Raw genomic sequence first — 19,139 nt, forward strand, 5'->3', positions numbered from 1 at the left:
TTGCCAGGCATAAGCTCTCCTATTAAGCTTACATCCTCAGCACAAGCATCTGATATTGGACAAAGAAGTCAAAACACCACATTAGAAAATACTAAATGCTCTGCTCTTAAATAGTGATGAGAAAATATGATATCTATTTGTAAAAGATTAAAATTATATCCCCATGTATCACTGTATATGAAAATCCATGCAAATGGAAACCTTGAAACTTCTAAAAGAAAATATTGGAGAAACACTTGACACAAAGGTGCAGTAACTTCCAGAATATAATTCCAACACCCAGGAAAGAATAATTACAATCAGCAAATGGGACAAGTTCAAACTTTGAAGTTTCTATATAGAAGGAAAAATGTTTGACAAAGTGAAGAAACAACCTACCAAATGGAAGAAAATATTTGCCAGTTACACTTCCAGCAAACCAATCTATCTTCAATATAGAACTTACAATCAAAAAACTAGTAACCCAATCAATAATCAATTGACTTAGGCAAATAATTATTAAAAGAAAATGTATAAATGACCCAAGAGTTATGGCATCTTAAAATTGCAAATGAGAGCTATGCTGAGATTCCGTCTCCCCGGTCACCCTGGCTCCCATCATCAGTGCAAGACACACCTCTGAGGGTGCACCGCAAGGGAACCTCTCTGTGCTCCCAGTGGGAATGTGAATCCTTATGAAGTTTAAAGTGTATGTTTTTCAAAAGATTGAAAATAGAATTACCATCAGATGTAGGTCTACTGTTTCTTGGTATACACTCAAGCTTATTGTGATAAAATGCACAATCACCAATATAGGGAAGTGGCCTAGGTGCCCATGATAGAGGAATAGGTAAGGAAAATGGGGTACATGGTGATAAAGGATTATTCCACTGTACAGAGGAATGGAATTAGGTCACTTGCAGGAAAATGCATGGAGCTTAGAGATGATGGTGTTCTCCAAAATATGCTTTATAAAAATAGACAAGTATTGCATGTTTTCCTGAATATGTAGAAACTAAAAATAGATGACATGAAAGGAGAGAGACTGTGGTTACACAAGAGCAAATGAAGAGGGAGAGAGGAAGAGAGTGGAAAGAGAGTAACAGAGGAGTGGGGAGCAGAGATTGTCGAGTTATGTTATTATATCCACCTGTGAAAATAACACATGCAACCCAACAGCTTATAAAATAAATACACACTAATAAAAATTTGAAAACAGACTATGCACATGTACTAGAAAATTAGGCAGTAATTCTATAAGGAAATGAAATCTCAACAACTATGAAAAAATAATGCAAACACATGAATAAAATGAAGAAAAGATGCAAGAAGTCCCATTTGCCTAGGCACAGTGGTGCACATCTGTAATCCCAGCACTTGGGTGGCTGATGGGGGACGATTATTGTGAGTTCCAGGCCAGCTTCAGCTACATAGCTAAACGTTGTCTCAAAAATAAAATAAATTAAGTTAAAATGTCATGTCAAAATCGTTAAACTTTTCTGAACAAAAGTAAGAGTGAAGGACATAAGGGGAAAAGGATAAGGTTATTAAAAACAAAAAGAAAGAATGGTTTATATCAACATAGGTACCTAACTAACTACATTTAATTCTTATGAACAAAAATGTGGTATTTAAAAGCAGAAATCCTCCCAATTTCTTTTGAAATTATATAAGTAAAGGAAGTCTGCCAGCGATGCAGTTTAATTATACATGGAAGAGGTAGATTAGCAGTAAAAGATGGAAAACATGTATTATGCAAATTGAGAGAATAAGAAAGACAACGTGGTATTATCAATATCTAATGAATTCAACTTTAAGATTAGAGATTTCACGAAAAATGAAGATGCAGGGGGGCCCCAGACATAGCTCAGCTGCAGCACCGCTCTTGCCTGGCAGGTACAATTGAATCCTAAGTTCAATTCCCAGTAGCCACCCCCCCAAAGAAACAAAAATAAAGAGGCAGATATTATAATGAAGAAGGATCAATATATACAAAATGCACAAGATAATAAAACACATATAACACTATTCCAACCACATAAGCAAAAATGATAGCACTACAGAACTAAACATAAAATATCCTTTCAACACCACTGAACAGTCACTACACAGGTGACCTGGACGTACTGATTATCAGTATTGGGACCCAAATGTTACCTATTTAAAAGTGTTGTGCACACATTACAAAGTGCAATGTTGAAGAAAGATGATTTTTTTGGCAGATGTAGAATGTTAACAATAATGAACTATGTATTAGGCCATCAACTCAGTCCCAATAAATTTAAGAAAATCTTACAGCATATCAAAATTGAACTATGTTAAAAATCAACAATCATAAAAATTAATAAATTCAATAATTACTTAAAATTAATTTTTACTTCAAAAATAGCCCAAGAATCAAAGATATTATGATAGAAGATAAAACCATTTGTCCTGAACTGATAAAAAATGCAACATGTCAAAATGTATGCAGTGTGGTCAGCACAGCACCTAGGAGGGTAAAGAATCACTCTAATCGTTGATATTAAAAGAAGAAAGTCTTGAAATTTAACAGTAAGTGGTTCCGATTTAAAGCATGGAAGAAAATAGTAAATGTTTGTGCAAGTTAACAAAGTAGAAGAATAGAATGAATCAATTCAAATAGTTAATTCATCATACAGAGTAATAGGATTGGTAAAACCTCATAAATAATGAATTAAAATTAATACTACAAGAAAGAAAAATCACTCTTTTTAAAAGATTCCATGAGCATAGACCCTTAGGCAACTTCATATCAGTAAAAACTCTGTCTCAATTTTTTTCTGGTGAATTTTATGAAATATTTGAGAAAAATAATGCCAGTTTTGCACCAACTACAACAGATTAAAGAATGAACATTTTCTAACTTCTTACATGGCCACCTGGCCTTCCACAGCCAGGTGACAATATTACAAGAAAAATCCTGGATCTTTCATGAACATGTCACAAAAATATGAAGTAAATGTCAGCAATTCAAATCCAGCAAAATATAAATTCATCAATACATTAAAACTGAGTTATGAGGGAGCCGGGGAGATGGCTCAGTGGAATAAGCGCTTCCCTGGCAAGCGCAAAGGCCTGAGTTCAATCCCCAGTTCCGTCAAAAAAAAAAAAAAAAAACTGAGTTATGTTTATCTCAGAAAGTTAAGAATATTTTTGGGCTTCTAGAGTTATTCTTTTGCATAAGGTTGCTTCAGCCATTTGGGGTCTTTAGTGACTTCATAAAATTTTAGCATATATTTTCTCTTTCTGTGACATTTTGCATTGAAATCTTCAAGGGGATTTCATTGTTTCTGTAGATTGCTGTGGGTACGAAAGATGTTTCGTCAGTTTTCTTTCTTAAATTCATAAGCACAAAATAATCGTTCACTTATTTGTGTCTTCTTGAATTGCATTCATTGATCTTTTATAATTATGATTAAATATCTTTCAGCTCCTTTGTCAAATTGTTCTTAAGTGTATTATTTGTTTTGTACTATTGTAACTGGAATTGATTTCTATTTCAGACACTAGTTTATTGGGAATGTACAGACATGTGGCTGATTTTTGTATACTGACTTTACTTTTTCTTATGTCACTGAATACATCAATTATTCTAACAGGCTTTTTTGTGGTGCCATAGAGTTGAAAATGATCGTGTCATACGCAACACAGGCAATTTTACTTCTTCTTTTCCAGATAGAAGATGCACATTTTCCCTGCCTGATCACTCTCCCTGTAAGTTCTGGTGCTTTGCTGAACAGACATAATGAAAGTGGGTGCCTGTGTCTCCTTCCTTCTCACAGAGGAGAACTTGCCACCTTCTCACCACTCACTGTGATGTTAGAAGTAGATTCATGACATCTGGCCTTGATTTTGGGGAGGTGGATTCTTTCAGTATATGATTTGGTGAGAACTGTTAACAATAAGAGGCGTTGAATTGCCTCAGCACATTTTCTGTGACTATTCAGATAGCCAAATAGGCAGAGTTAGCTGCCTTTAACTCTGTTAATATGGTATATCACATTGGCTGACTAGCACATTTTGAACAATCCTTGCACCCTTGGGAGCACGCCTTGTGTTATTTTGGTGTGTTGTTGAATATCTGATTTCAAATTTTGTCATTCATCTACAGTTAGCAGAGCAGAATGGTGCTGGTATGAAAGAATGGAACTGATTAGGAAACTCCAAAATAAGCCCCCACCTATGGAGTCAAGCAATTTTTTAAAAATGTATTTGGTTGTTGCAGGGTCTCACTATGCAGCTCGGATGCTTGGTGATCCTCCTGCTTTCAGCCTCCCAGTGCTGGAATTATAGACGTGCACCACTACTGCTGGACTCTGGCCAGCTCAGCGCCCCCTGGGGGCGGGGCAGGCGCAATACGTGGTGTTGGGAATCAAACTACAGTCCCTACACTTGCCTAGGCAGGTGGTGCTTTAGTCCGCTGAGATATTCTTACTGGCCAGGAGTCAAGTAATCTTCAACAAATGCCAAGAGGGGTGGGGGAGATGGCTCAGTAGAATAAGCACTTGCCTGGCAAGTGCAAGGGCCTGAGCTCAATCTCCAATTCTTTTTTTTTTTTTTTTTTTTTTATTTTTTTTAAGGGGGGTGGTTTTTTGTGTGTGTGTGGCCAGCTCAGCCCACCAGGGGGCGGGCTGGCTGGCATGTGGTGCTGGGGGATCGAACCGCGGTCCCTGTGTTTTGCCAAGCTTGTTCTAAGTAGGTGCTTTAGACCAGTGAGCCATCTCTCCAGCCCCACAATCTCCAATTCTTAAAAAAAAAAAAAATAGTCAAAAATACAAGATGGGAATAGTAGCATCTTTCATAAATGAATGGGAAAATTGGCTAACTAAATGCGAATAAATGAGATCAGATCGTTGTCTTATGTAATATTCAAAATTCAGCTCAAGCAGTGCATGATGGCACACGCCTGTAAGCTCAGCACTTGGGAGGTAGAGGCATGAGCGTCACTGCAAGTGAGAGACCAGCCTGGACTACTACGTGAGCATGTGGCCAACATGAGCTGCATAATGAGACCTGTTTCAGAAAGAAAAAAAAAATCAACTCAAAATGATGTAAAGATCTAAATGTAAGACCTTAATCCAGAGTTTTCTAGAACATAGTGAAAGCTTCAAAACTTGAAAGGATTTAAAGTTGGTTATTACTTTTTTGATAAAACACTAAATGCACAGATGACAGAAACAATAACATGACAGATGACTCAAAGTAAAGGTCTCTGCGGCTGAGGAGACAGCTCAGCAGCATAAGCACCGGCCTAGTAAGCACAAGCTCCCAAGTTCTGTCCCTGGTACCGTGAACAAGCAAACAAACAATAAAAGGTTTCTGACTATGAAACAGCCAACAAAATGAAAGCACAACCCACAAAAATGGGAGAAAATATTGACAGACAATATGAGAAGTTAATATTCAAAATAAATTCCCTACTATAACTAAATAACAAAAACAAAATACTAACAAAAAAAAACTTCAAATAATTCCATCAAATTAGGCAAAGAACCTGAAGAGGCATCCTTCCAAAGAAGAGGGAAAATATCCCACAAGTTTATAACAATGTGCTAATGTCACTAGTCATCAAAGAAAAGCAAATGAAAGTATGTTAGCCTCATCTGTGCACCTCACAATATGTACGTGGAATCATCCTATCGAACCCCATAGAAATGTACAATTGTTATTTAGAAATTTAAAACAAACTTTAGAGAAATCAACAGAGGAATGTTTCCCCACATGTATTACAGTGGCTACTGAAACAGTCAAAAGAATGGCAATAGTGCAAAATTGTATTGGTAGAAACATTAATACAGACTAGATATAGAATGAAAGATGAACAGAGAGACAAATATATATAGTGTTTATTGGTAGAATTGTGGATTAGTACAGCATAGATAGATGATAGATAGATAGATAGATAGATAGATAGATAGATAGATAGATACATAGATACATAGATAGATACATAGATAGATACATAGATAGATGATAGATAGATAGATAGATAGATAGATAGATAGATAGATAGATAGATACATAGATACATAGATAGATACATAGATAGATACATAGATAGATACATAGATAGATACATAGATAGATACATAGATAGATAGATAGATAGAATTATCAATCAACCTTTTAAAATTTATTTTTCTACTCTTTCATTTACTTATTTTTGTGTTTTTAGGGAAGGGTCTACAGGGTGTTCAGGGCCTCACTACTAGATCGGACTCATAGTGATCCACCTGTTTACAGCCTCTCAAGAGTTGGGATTATAGGCATGCACCACCATGCCCAGTCTCAATTGCAGTCTCAGCATGCACCAGAGGTGGGGCCAGCACAGCAGGCCTAGAGATCAAACCCCTGGCCCCTACACCTGCTTGCAGGTGCTTTAATCCACTGAGCTATTTGGCTGGCCCTTATTTTTCTAATCTTTTAAAAAATTATTTATATATGTGATACAGGGTCTCACTAAGCAGCTCAGACTCATAGTGATCCTCCTGTCTCAGCCTCCCCAGAGCTGAGATTACAGGCGTGTTCCACCACGCGCAGTTTTGGTGACCAGCACTGCTCTCCCAGGGCTCCAGGGCTAGCATGGTATGCGGTACCTGAGATCAAACCCAGGTCCTTGCGCTTTGGGGCAAGCTCTTAGGCCACTGAGCTATCTTTCCAGCCTTTAAAAACAGAGAAACCAGTCCTGCAATTCAGATCAACATAGAAACATTTGGGGTCACTATCCTAAGGGAACAGGGGAAAGAAGGCCACATTGGTCATAGGGGAAAATGTTTCAGCTCTATTAGGAATGGGGTCTAGAAACTTACATCGTGGATACAATTAAATGTAAATTATCTTCCTGACTATGTATGTGGCAATTCAGTATGAATATCTGAATAAAATATTAACAGTAAATGTAACATATCTTCCAGTGCAGCTACTAACCTAAAACTCCTGTTTGAACCTGTCTTTCAGCCACCTGTGTTAACAGTAGAAGTCATTCTCTTGAGTTACTGCATTCATGGTCTTATTTTATTTTGTCAGTTGCAGAGCTCTTGCTAGTTAATCGTGTCTCCCATCCAAGTACTAACCATGCCTGAACCTGCTTAGCTTCGGAGATCAGATGAGCTTGGGCGTGTTCAGGGTGGTGTATTCGTAGACCCTTGCTAGTTAACCATGTCTCAAAGCAATGTAAAATCAACCCCTATCTCACCTATATTTATTAACATCTAGGTTCACAAAGATATTTTATAATGTTAATAGAAATACTCACTTCTTAGGTAAGCGTTGTGTAGCTCTATCATTTTAAAGCTGTAAGCCCCTGGATTTCGAAAAGACCCCAAAAGAATGGCTGGATATGTACATACTGTTTTCACAATTGGAAGATAATTGTTTGTCATGTCTTTTTTCCGGTGTAAACTCGGATAAAGACAGTAAATTTGGAAAGCTGCATCCTGAGATAATGGGAAAAGAACTGCCAGTTTTGCTTAACATCAAGAATAATGTTTGGTCATCTTTCATTTAAAAACATTATTTTATGTTGGATTTTATCAGATTATTTTGGTTACAATATAAAAATATAACATCATATGTGAAGTACCTACTTTCACATGGGCACGTGCCCAGGCAGGTGACCTCTGAGACATTCCTATGTGTAATTATAGCAGCATCTATTGTTTGCATGTCAACATTCCAAATTTTGTTTAAGGGAGCATTATGGGGTGTAAATGCTTGTGTTTAATTTTTAGAAGTCCTTCTATTGATGAATTATTAATTTTAATTTAAGTTTAATTACATTAAATGTGTACCTTTTTTGGGAGGGGAATGGTCTACAAGGTGTTCAGGGTCTCTCTACTAGATCAGTCTTGTACTGATTATCCTTTTTACAGCCTCCCAAGAGCTGGGATTACGGGCACGCACCACCACACCCAGTCTCAATTGCCATCTCAGTGCACCCCTGGGGTGGGGCCAGCACCACAGACCTGGGGATCAAACTCCCTGCCCCTGCACCTGCTTAAAGACGCTTTAATCCACTGAGCTATTTGGCCAGCCCTTAAATGTTCACTTAACAGGGAAATAAAATACCATTAACATAAAATCTTAAAATTTTAATATGTAATGAAAGTATATAACATCAGGATTCTGAACATAAACTGCTTACCTGAGTAAAAGATCTAAAAATAAATAAATGAATAAAAACAGCAGAACTAAATTCGTACATGAACTGCAGTAAAAATGCACTCCAAACTCTCAATCCCCACGCGAAGGCAGTCTCGTCACTCCGGACAACAGCGTGCTCCCTACCCGAGTGGTGCTCACATTGGCAGCACGTGTGCTCCGCCTTCCCTTCCTGCTTGGCATGCCGTACATGTCACCTCTCTTGTCTTCCTACTTTGTTAGGAGCTTCCTATTTTATTATGCAATGTTCACTTAGGAGAAAAATGAAATATCAGTGAAATAAATATCAAATGTATGTGAAGTGTTCAGACTAAACACCAACCTTTTGTATACCAACTGTTGGCTTGCTTACTACATCTAAATATAACAATAAAATGAATTCTGATGTGACCAACAATGAGAAGATAAGAACTCTACCACAAAAATAATCTTTGCTTCAGTTATCTCACGTAAGGCAGTTTTCACACACGAGAACAGAATATTTGATGAACAAGTACGGCTTACACTGACAGTATGTATGTTTTGTTTTCCTGTCTTTTTTGTGTCTGTTATTTTTGTTTTTATTTTATTATTTATTTATTTTTTGGTGGAACCGGGGTTTGAACTCAGGCCCTTGCACTTGCCAGGGAAGTGCTTATTCCGTGTTATTTTTATTTGTAAATAGTGAAACTATTTATGTCTGACATCCTTAAGATCAAGTAAAACGTAAACACTGGCCAATTTTTTTGTGTTCCGAATGACCCCATAGTTCCTGCATAACTTGGCAACAACATTGACTCCACATTCTGTTTTGTTATAAAATGTAAGAATTTCTTGCTTCATTTCTTTTGAGGTTTTCTATCAATTTGTTGGGTTTTTTTTTTTTTTTTTTGAGACAGGTTCTCTTTACAGAGTTGAGGGCATCCTGGAGCTCACTGTGTAGCATAGGCTGACCTAGCGCTGAGCTCATAGGATTCTCTTGCCGCAGCCTCCTGAGTGCTGGGATTATAGGTGTGCACCAGCATGCCTGGCTTCACTGTCCATCTTATTCTCACCTTGGTGTACTGTTGACAGTATCAGTAGTACCTTGTTTTTTCTTCACCATATAGGAGGCCAAGGTTACATCTTTCTGCAATCCAAAAAGTATATTACACATTTATCCTTTATGAATTTAAAACATTTTTTCAAGAATTTCCTTATTCTTGCAAATAGTTTCTGTACTTGTAAAATGTAACATCAATAAGTAGCTCTTGAATCAGTCTTCAAATGTAACATTTGGGTTGCTTTCAGAAATAGGCACAAAAAGTTGTGCATAATGTCATTCCATGTATTGCTGCATTCATAAAGGCCTGGTGGATGAGTTCCGGATAAATTTCTAAATTCAAGGTGTAAAATACCTTTGCACCTACGAGGTTATATACTTTTATACCAGATTTGGAAGATTTATTTCGCTTATATTACAGAAACCTTGAACAACCACACAATGAGGAAAGTTGTCAATTGTCATGTATTCAGAGGATGTATAAAGTACTTGCCATTTCAAAATAAAGCTTTCAAAGAAAGAGTGAATAGCAACCAACTTGCAGGACTTTTTTCTTTCTGGGTCTTTTTGTTGTCAAAACTAGAGAATTTTGAAAAAAAAAAATCTCTTGAATGTCATCATTGTTCTAAAACTCTCAACACTATAGTTCACTTAATAAGCCATTCAGATTCTGAGGATTAAAATGATAAAGGCCTGCTATGAAGGCTTTTAGTTCAGAGAGTAGGATGTCATGATACACATATTTTGGGGCATCACTACTGGTGTATATAGAATAGTTTGCTTGTATATATTAGCAATGTATCATACAACATCTTGCAGCATATTTATTGTTCAGTAGAAACAATTTCTGACACTGAATCACAGGATTGACATTCTGTCCAATAGGTGTCAGCCTGCAAGAATCTAGTAAGAAGGCGACAACTCACTCTGGGCCCCCTCCTGTCCCTCTCTCGGACAGGAGCTTTCTCTCCCTCAATAAATATATTCTGCTCATAAAAAAAGAATCTAGTAACATTTTCTGACCTAATTGTAATGGGTTGGTCTGGTATACGTGACAATTTCATAGCATTTTGACTAGTCAAATATTTAATCACAATGTTTTCTTCTTCATCAGAATGAAATTCTTCATTCTGTACTTCTCTTTCACACCTTTTCCTTATCAATAGCAAAGTAACTTAATGACTCACTCTCACCCTCCTCCCAAAATTTAAAAGTAGATTTTCATGTGACATTATAAGGAATTGGGATAATTCTATGAGAAAAAAATGTAAAGAAAATATGCAATGAAAAAGTATAAATACAAAAAAATTTTAACACACAAAAACTATAAATACAAACCAATGTGGCCTAGTGCAAAAAATTTACACAAGTGCACACACCTTGTTGGAAGGGTGCACACACATACACCCTTACAAGCTAGGTGACTCAAAGATTGCTTTTTGTATCCCCCAGAGAAGTTAGCAAGATGCGCAGCTGGGTATCATTATGCTAAAGGATATATTTTCATATATATAGTGTGGTCAGGGTGTATTCTACCCACCATGATGCACCGTAAAATTTTTCTGTCAGGTTTGGTTTGGTTTCTTACTATTAGTATCTCTTAATTTTGTTTTGAAATTTTCTGTCTTTTATTTTATTTTGGCACTTTTCTCATTCTAATATCGCAAAAATTTCCCTTTGAGTTTTTATTATACCTCCACTCTTTTGTGGTGTTTGCATACATATATTTTTCATCCTGTAAAAGATAATTTCTATGTTTTGGGGCTAAGTACACTAACACATAGCTCTATTTGTCTTATGTTCTATTACGTTAGGAAAATTATTACTGGAAAACATAATCACACAGGTAGTTTCAGGACTATGAATTCTTATTTGTTGAAAGAAATCATACAAACTTAGTTATCAATATCACTCTCATTTATTCAACCAATGGAGCTGATCTTCATCAGAACACACCCCAGAAATGTTTCCTTTTCAGAATTTTATTTCCCTGTTTCCTGAGAAAGGTGATGATGCTACTACTAATCAGGGACTCCGCAACAACTTTGGACATACAGTCTTTTAAAAAGCTTTTAAGACATTTGAGAATAAAAAGAAAAATCAACGCAGAATTATGATCTTGAAAGTACATGGAGGATGTTAAAAATTAAATCATTTCTATTGTATGTGTTAAATGAACTCAGTGTTAAACACAATAACACACCTAACATTCATAATATTTATTAATTGAATGATGCTTCATCTTGCAAGCAAAGCTGAAGCTGATCTTACAAGTAAAAGAATTGTGCTGTGAATATTATTATCTATCAGAATAATTAAGGTATCTTATATTTGCTGGGAATTTAGCTGAGCAGTAGAATGCTTGCCTAGAAAGCTGGAAGCCCTAGGTTTGGTCCTTGGCACCAAAATGAAAACCAAATAAATAAAGTATGTTATGTTCAAAATTAAGCATGGTAGACATTTAAAGCCAAAAGTAGGTATTGATCATTTTTTAAAAATCTATATGCCTTAAACATTACCAAGTTTCTAGACAGCAAAACAAGTTTCCTCAAATATTTATAGATGAAAACCTGTGGTTAACACATCGTAAAGTTCAATTTTCTTGTTATTTTCAAAACAAATTTTTTCCATCTTTGTGTGCTTGGCTTTGGGGGGCATTACATCTGCCTAATTACTTGGTGGCTCTGTGAAAGCACCTGCCAACTACATATTGGTATTTCTCTAATTAAAACTGTATAATTAAATCTGGGACAAAGTATAATTAACCTACATTTTAGGCCAGATTTGAACCTTCCACTTTACCCAGAAGGCCGAATGACTTTAAGGAGTCACATAAAATTCTAAAACATCGTAAGTGTGGGTCTTCTTCTCCCTTAGGTGCTATCTACTCTAACAACTTGAGTTTCTCCTAAAAATAAAGCTGGAGATTTTGTTGTTGTTGTTGTCATTTCTAAAACCTTATCATACTCTCTTCACTTGCCTGCAGTTTAGCTAAAAGCATTATTTGCTCAGTAAACTTTCCATGCAGCATGCATGCACATTCATGCCAATCAAAGTTAAGAGCTTCTCATAGGTACGAAAACACACGTCTCGGAGTCCCTTGGACAAACCATAGGCGTGAAAAACTGATGCAGAAAGAAATATCTGATGAAAGTTCATGCCAGAGTATACACTTAATTGTAACAAAAATAGGTACTCAATAAAAAACTATTTTAAGATGCATCTACATCTGTTTAGAAATTCAAAAGTCTGAGTTTTAGAATATTTTATGAATCTTCCATGTCTTCAGGATCTAAACATACTTCGAAAACAGTGATAGTCACATGGTACTGATACATTTTATTATTTTAAAGACTAACACCTGCTCACGAAAGTACAAAAGTATGAACACACTGACAGCCCTGGGACAAGTAACGGAAAAGCAAATGAAACATTTGATAGTATGATCAAAGAAGGAAAGAGATATGGTATGCACAACTTAATGAAAATCTTTAAGAAAAAAGAATCTGAAAAGTCAAGATTGCACAAGGACACGCTATTTTTTTTATTGGACACTCTCAAGTAAAGCAGAGAGTTTAATTTTCAGATATGGAATTGTCTTTTATTCTTGGGGTGCAATGGATTGAACCTAGGACCTCGCACATATTAGCAAGCTCCTTTACCACTGGGTTTACACACCAGTCCTAAAGTCGAAGCTTTAAAGAGGTTTATTCTATTTTTATGGGTAAACACTGCTTGGCATTTGTCAAATAAACTTCTGACCTCATTGATCCCAGAAGAATGTCAAATAAGTCTTTTAATGATCAGAGTGTAAAAAAATAGGTTTTTTGTAACAGAAATACTGTACCCCACTATATGAGATGACCGATAAACCTAACTTGGAGAACATATGTCTATTTCCATATAAAAGTGTTTTCCCAGTAGGAAAAGGAAACTGAAAAAAGGCACAGAAATTACTCAGAATCTCCTTCCTTTCCCTGTTCCTCTCGAGTGCTTAAATCTTGAACTTCTGAATCAAATATTAATTCTTCCGAGGTGTGTTAAGAATAGAAAGTTCAGTGTCAATTCATCCTTTTCAAGTACTTTCTCGAGTAGTAAATCTTTGTTTCCCCCTCCTTTTGAATATAAAGTTAATACACAACTGTTCTATTTTGCTTCATTAACTGGATAAGAGGATCATTAACTCTTCTTGAATATTTTAAATTAATGAGCATAAAAAGGTAAATTTTCTGAAATGTTTTCTTGTTGTTTCTATATTTGAACCAGCTCGTGTATTTTTAAAATGATTTATCCTATCCATAGTTCTAAGGACTAAATCAATCAACTTTTTATTCACCTTATAGGTATAACTATAGAACAATAGTCACACAAAAATAACATATTCAATAACAAATATATGATGAGATTGGGAGAACCATTTTATGACCAAAACTCACCATCTTTAGACATTGAATGAATCAAACAATTCCCAAGATTCCAAGGCAAGTTTTCTCTTCTCAAGACATCAGTGTAGGGTTACTAATTACTTTTAATGCATTTGTTAAAGATGACATTAATACATATTAATGTCCAGGCTATGATCAGCATGAGAACACTGCGCTGGTGTTGAGTTTCACAGATTGACACTTATCTACTAACCTTTGAAAAATTGTGTGTATCTCTTTTTTCTAAGCTACTCAAGGAAGCTCAAGGGCAAGTTACAATTCTCAGTTCTGCTCAGTGATGTCACTAAAAGCACTGGGACCTTGAAAGAAGGCATCAGCCAAGGTCGCCTCTCTGCCCTACTGCCACACACGCAGCTTACCTGAGTCTGGCGGCATCGGTGGAGCCTAAGACACATGAACAGACAAGAGGGAGCTTGGAAAAGCAAGAAAAACAAGCAGAAAGATGCAGATAGTATCTTATGAAATTATTATAAAATAAAGTCATACAAATCAGAATCTCAGGACTGGAAGTAACTTAAAAGCACTTCTCATTAGATTTGGTATTCTGTGTTCAACATCCCTTCTCAGTAGCTGTCCAGACCATATTTGGAAATTGATTGTGATGGGAGACTTGAACATCTAAATTTCTCTTCTTTAGAATAACTTCAGCAGCAATTTCTCCCTTTGAATAAATTGGTACATATCCCTAAATTCTACAAGTGAAAGTGTGATTTAAGGTTTCTGAAGTCTACCACTCTACAGTTAAACATTTAATCTTCTGCTTCCTAGCTAGCCCCTGCGGAGCAAGGTATGAATGAGGAAAAGAGCATAATAATAGTATTTACCTCCTAAAGGCCTTACTTCTTTTCTCTCTAAATGTAGATAATGATACCTTTCTTGTAGAAGTGTTGGGAAGAGTAAATAAAATGGATAAGTAAAGGGTCTCTTACCAGTCAGTCCTCAATACTGACAGGTATTATTATGAAATTACCTGTTTCCTTCCTTTTCCTGACCTGATTCTACTTGATCTAAGATGTTTGCCGAGCATTGGATACAAATTTTCAAGTACTGAATGATCAGCCATGTAGAAAGCAGCACAATTATAGTATTCTCTAAAATATGAATCTTTGATAAAATCCATTAGTTATAAACACAATAGAGTTCATATTTTAGAAATTGCTATTATGTTCCAGTTTCTCTTTGGACATTGTGAACTGAAGAAAAAAATTACATGCTCTTTTTGCCTGGTTTAAGATTTCAAAGACAATGCCTTCATCTTATTGTTGTTCCACTTAAAAATGAATTCATTCATTACTCATAATCTACATTTTACAATGTCCTCCATTGGATGAAAATCTACTTATGTATCAACTTTCAGATTGAAGTGCATATACATTATTAGACACATAAGGGGAGATTCCCTGACTGCATCATAGCTGTGTAGACCAGCTGGCTGAACGCAGTGAGCACAGCCTGAGCACTCATCTCTCCTAGGACTGGAGCAATTTACAGGGTGTGTGTCCTGTTAATGCTTCCCCATTTGCCTAACAAAAAATCCCTAGATCCAACTGCTGATCAAACAGAGAGGTAACAGAGCCAAGGCAAATGATGATGAAACCCTATACTTAATTGTGAATAAAAAAAGTGGCAACATGGTCAACGATTTTTTTAAAAAAAGCAGAAATTTCAGCACAAGGAGATAAATTCTCTTGGAGACTCAGAAAATGTCTTACAAGAAGTAGAAGGAAACTTTAAAAATAATTTTGCATTGTTTCTAGGTAGTATAAGAAGAGCCTCACATCCATTAGGGAATAGGAGAGTAAGAAGAAAATATAAGATAATGCATTTAAAATTATATATCTAAGCCTTGAAAAAAATTAAAATAGTTAAAATCTAACCTTAAAACTTTTAAGGCACAATCCAGACTTTGTAAAAAGACTTTACAAAGAATTAAATCTGTATTGCATATGACAAATATATGCTTTCCTGAAATTCAAAGAGAAAGCAAAAATGATGAGGTAAGGGAGGAGAAAGAGACCAGATACAAAGCTGACAGGCAAAGAACAGCACAGGAACAATTTATTCTCTGATGGAAAAATAAAAATCCCTTCCACTCACAGAAGACAATATTACCAATCTAGAACTGAGAGTGTAATTGGATTCCTGAATTACAGACAAATCGATGAAGAACAACCCATTCTATGAATCCTATTGGTATTCTAGTTTAATTTACAAAGAAATCTATATAACAATCATTCAGAAAATAGTAGTACTCATAAGGTGCAAATGTGAATGAAATTTTTCTGGAATTGTATTTTTCCCTATAGTATCAAATGCCAGAAGTCAGTAGAGAGCTTTTTAATGCAATTTGAAATGATTTTTGAAAAGCAATGTATATTAAAAAAAATTTTTGCACTGAAATTTGCTTTCATCTGGGAGTCTTGAGACCTCGTATGAGAGGGAACAGATGACATAAAATTCGATAAAACAACTAGGAAAGTGCAGCAAATATATAAATGTGAAAATACTGGTAGATGGTATCATTTGCTCAGAATATAAGAATCCATGGTGACATATAGCAATGTAATGCTAATAATAATAATGTACTTTATCAGTTTAACAATAATAGCAATATCCAATGTATCATTAAAAATTTAAAAATCATGCTGCTTCAGGAAATCACATCTTACTGGCTATTCTTACGTACTAATAAGACTTTGGAGGAAAAGATTTCTTTTTCTAATTGTACCCTCTGATGCTAAAAGCTATTTTATTACCTTTTATTAAAGAAGCCAGTATGCCATCATTTATTATTATCTTTATGATGGAAACTAATAATCAGTAATTCTTCTTAAGAAATGATCCTGTAAGGATGCTTAACATACATATATACAACATATTTTGTAATTGTATTATTTATATATACTTTTAACAACTGGTAAATACTTCATACTTAGTCATTGAAATCAATGCTAATGGACAGTAGAAGAAATTACATTTTTATGTAAATTTTTTTAAAAAATAAATAAATGATAACACCAAGGAAATCTTGCTCTATCATAATAAAAATCATTCTTAAGACTCCTTTAATTATCATCATTAAACCAATGACTAACTCACCTAATGGCCCTTGGCTCACTTTCATATTTTTCCTCTTATTCACAAGTCTATCATAAAAATTTAATATATCACAATTTGCTGAGCTTCACATACATCCAAGGATTCATTTGGCTTAATTGACTAATTTGATATTCCTATAAAAGGGTGCTAGGGTTTTCTTTAGAAGCTATGTTCATACCTGAGTATCCAAATCATGGATGGTTTCAACAAAATTTCAAAAATATGTTGAAATGACTCAAGCTCTGTAGGTAAAGACCTTCTGTGAGTGCACATTAGTAAAACACAATAAGGAGATTTATTTTGTTATGTTCATCTGTAACAATAGCATGTCTTGATGCTTTACAGCCTTGTTTTTCCCTCTGCCTTTTCTACTACTTCCTTTCTGTTCTTCTATTTGTCTGTGATGTCTAACTTCTAGTTCCTTGTCCTTCCTCCTTTACTTATACTTGAAATGTTCAACTTTCTGAGACTGATTTAAGGTGATAGTCTCCAGTTCCATCCATTTTGCTGTAAATAACGTAATTGCTTTACAGTACATTAAAGTATGTTTTGATAATCTCAAAATATCAATGTTTTTCTAGTTAAGTGTTATGGAAGTTGATAAACGCATGAAATGAAATGATATCCAAACCTGTAAGATATCTCAGTTCATTTAGAAATTGCAGTATAGTGAGAAATCGTGTTGAAAGGGTATTTCGAAAAGTGGAAAGAGAAAGCTTACAAACCATAAAAATGACTAATTTTTGCCACTACTCTGGAAGTCTCACTCTTTAGAAAAAGTGCAAGTTTGGTTTGTTGATAGAACAAGAGCACCAAGCAAAGACGCAACGTGCAGTGAATAAGTCCAGGAGTTAGAATCTAGCAACAGAAAACTGGTGTCTGCCTCCACTTAACTGGGGTGAGCTGCTCAAGGGAGCCACAGGGAATATCTGAAATCAACCAGCCTAGAGACTGTCTTCTCATTACAGCATGAAGTGGCAACTCGATACATCATTTTACAGTGTCCCTCACATTGCAATTTCATTTTAATACAAGTATTAGAAACATTAAGTAATAGATTAATGATCGTAGCTTGACCAAAGATGTTTTACGTGAGACATTACAGTCTGTTATTTTCATGATTATACATCAGCATATCTTCCAATAACTCTTGACAACATTTATATATGAGAGCTATGATTGTATTTCCACAAAAAGAGTAGCAAATTAAATCTACCTTTTCAGCTGTACAGTGTTGAATGCTGCAACAGCTTAATGTTTCCCAGTGATAAATTTCAAGATAATAACTAAGTTCTTTCACTCCTGGGTAACTTACAGATGTCTGGTCTTATCTTTACCTAAAATGATGTGAAAGTTAATATGTCACCTGATTTAATAAAACATATTAATAAATGAGTGTGTGACTCAGTGAATTAAGCATAAATGATTGTCACTAAGGAAAAGTATAAATTAGAAAAGAGGGTAACTATTATATTCTAGATAAAATGTTTAAATCAAACATAAATTAATATATCTTTTTAGGCTCCTGGGTGGATTTACCTGTTCTTAGACTCAATGAATATGAATATTTTGAGGCATAATACATATGATATTCGTTGGTTGGAACTTGAACTGATTTTCACAAGAGAAATTATACATGTTTAGCATTTTAATTGCTGAATTATCTAGTATGCTCACAGTATATGACTGGAATTAAAAGAAATAATCTGGAAGTTCAAAAACAAATTGTGAAAGAAACAGATAAAGATTCACAATACAGATTACTATTCTCCAGTCTCTAGACATATAACTCTGTTTTCTCTCTTAAGTACTACAGTGCGATTACTACTACCGCTTACAGATTTGATAAATGCTGTTTTCTTCTTATCGAGTCATACAATTCTTTATCTTTCATTAACATATACAAATTCATTAGGCTTTCAGCTCGTTCAAAATTATAGGTATTGAGCTCTTATTAACTTCAACACAATGTTGTCCAAGGGCTGGATAAAAAGGAAGGAAGGCGAAGTATGTCTGACCACTGACAGCATCACTTTAGAAGACCTCTGAGATGACGGCACTCCCAGTTTTCAGTCATTGCACTGCCAAGAGGTGAATGGGTTGGAGGACTGATATTTTAGGAAAAAGTTTTCAATTATTAATAATCGCACCTCGGATAAACTTCATTGGCTACGATACTGCCCCCATGCAAAGCTAGAACTGATATTTTAGAATAGCTCAGTTTTAAAATTACATTAAATTACAGCACCCAAATTCTTTCTGCTAATCTATATATAGTACTACTTTAGGTCAAATGAAGAGACAGCTGTGGCAGTTGAGAAATGCCAGCATTCTAAGTAGTTCTTGCAAATCAATCTTCACCCTGCACATGCGTTTCGGGTTGGCTTAGTGAGCTCCCTGCCCTCTGTCACCCC

General features: G+C 35.3%; 1 pseudogene; it reads right to left on the reverse strand.

The window, feature by feature from the left end:
• Positions 1-18,770: 18,770 nt before the first annotated feature.
• On the reverse strand, positions 18,771-18,920 carry LOC111813476 (annotated as a pseudogene).
• Positions 18,921-19,139: the final 219 nt, after the last annotated feature.

Source organism: Octodon degus, unplaced genomic scaffold, assembly GCF_000260255.1.
Source record: "Octodon degus isolate 3935 unplaced genomic scaffold, OctDeg1.0 scaffold00190, whole genome shotgun sequence".
In the NCBI taxonomy this organism is placed as follows: domain Eukaryota; kingdom Metazoa; phylum Chordata; class Mammalia; order Rodentia; family Octodontidae; genus Octodon; species Octodon degus.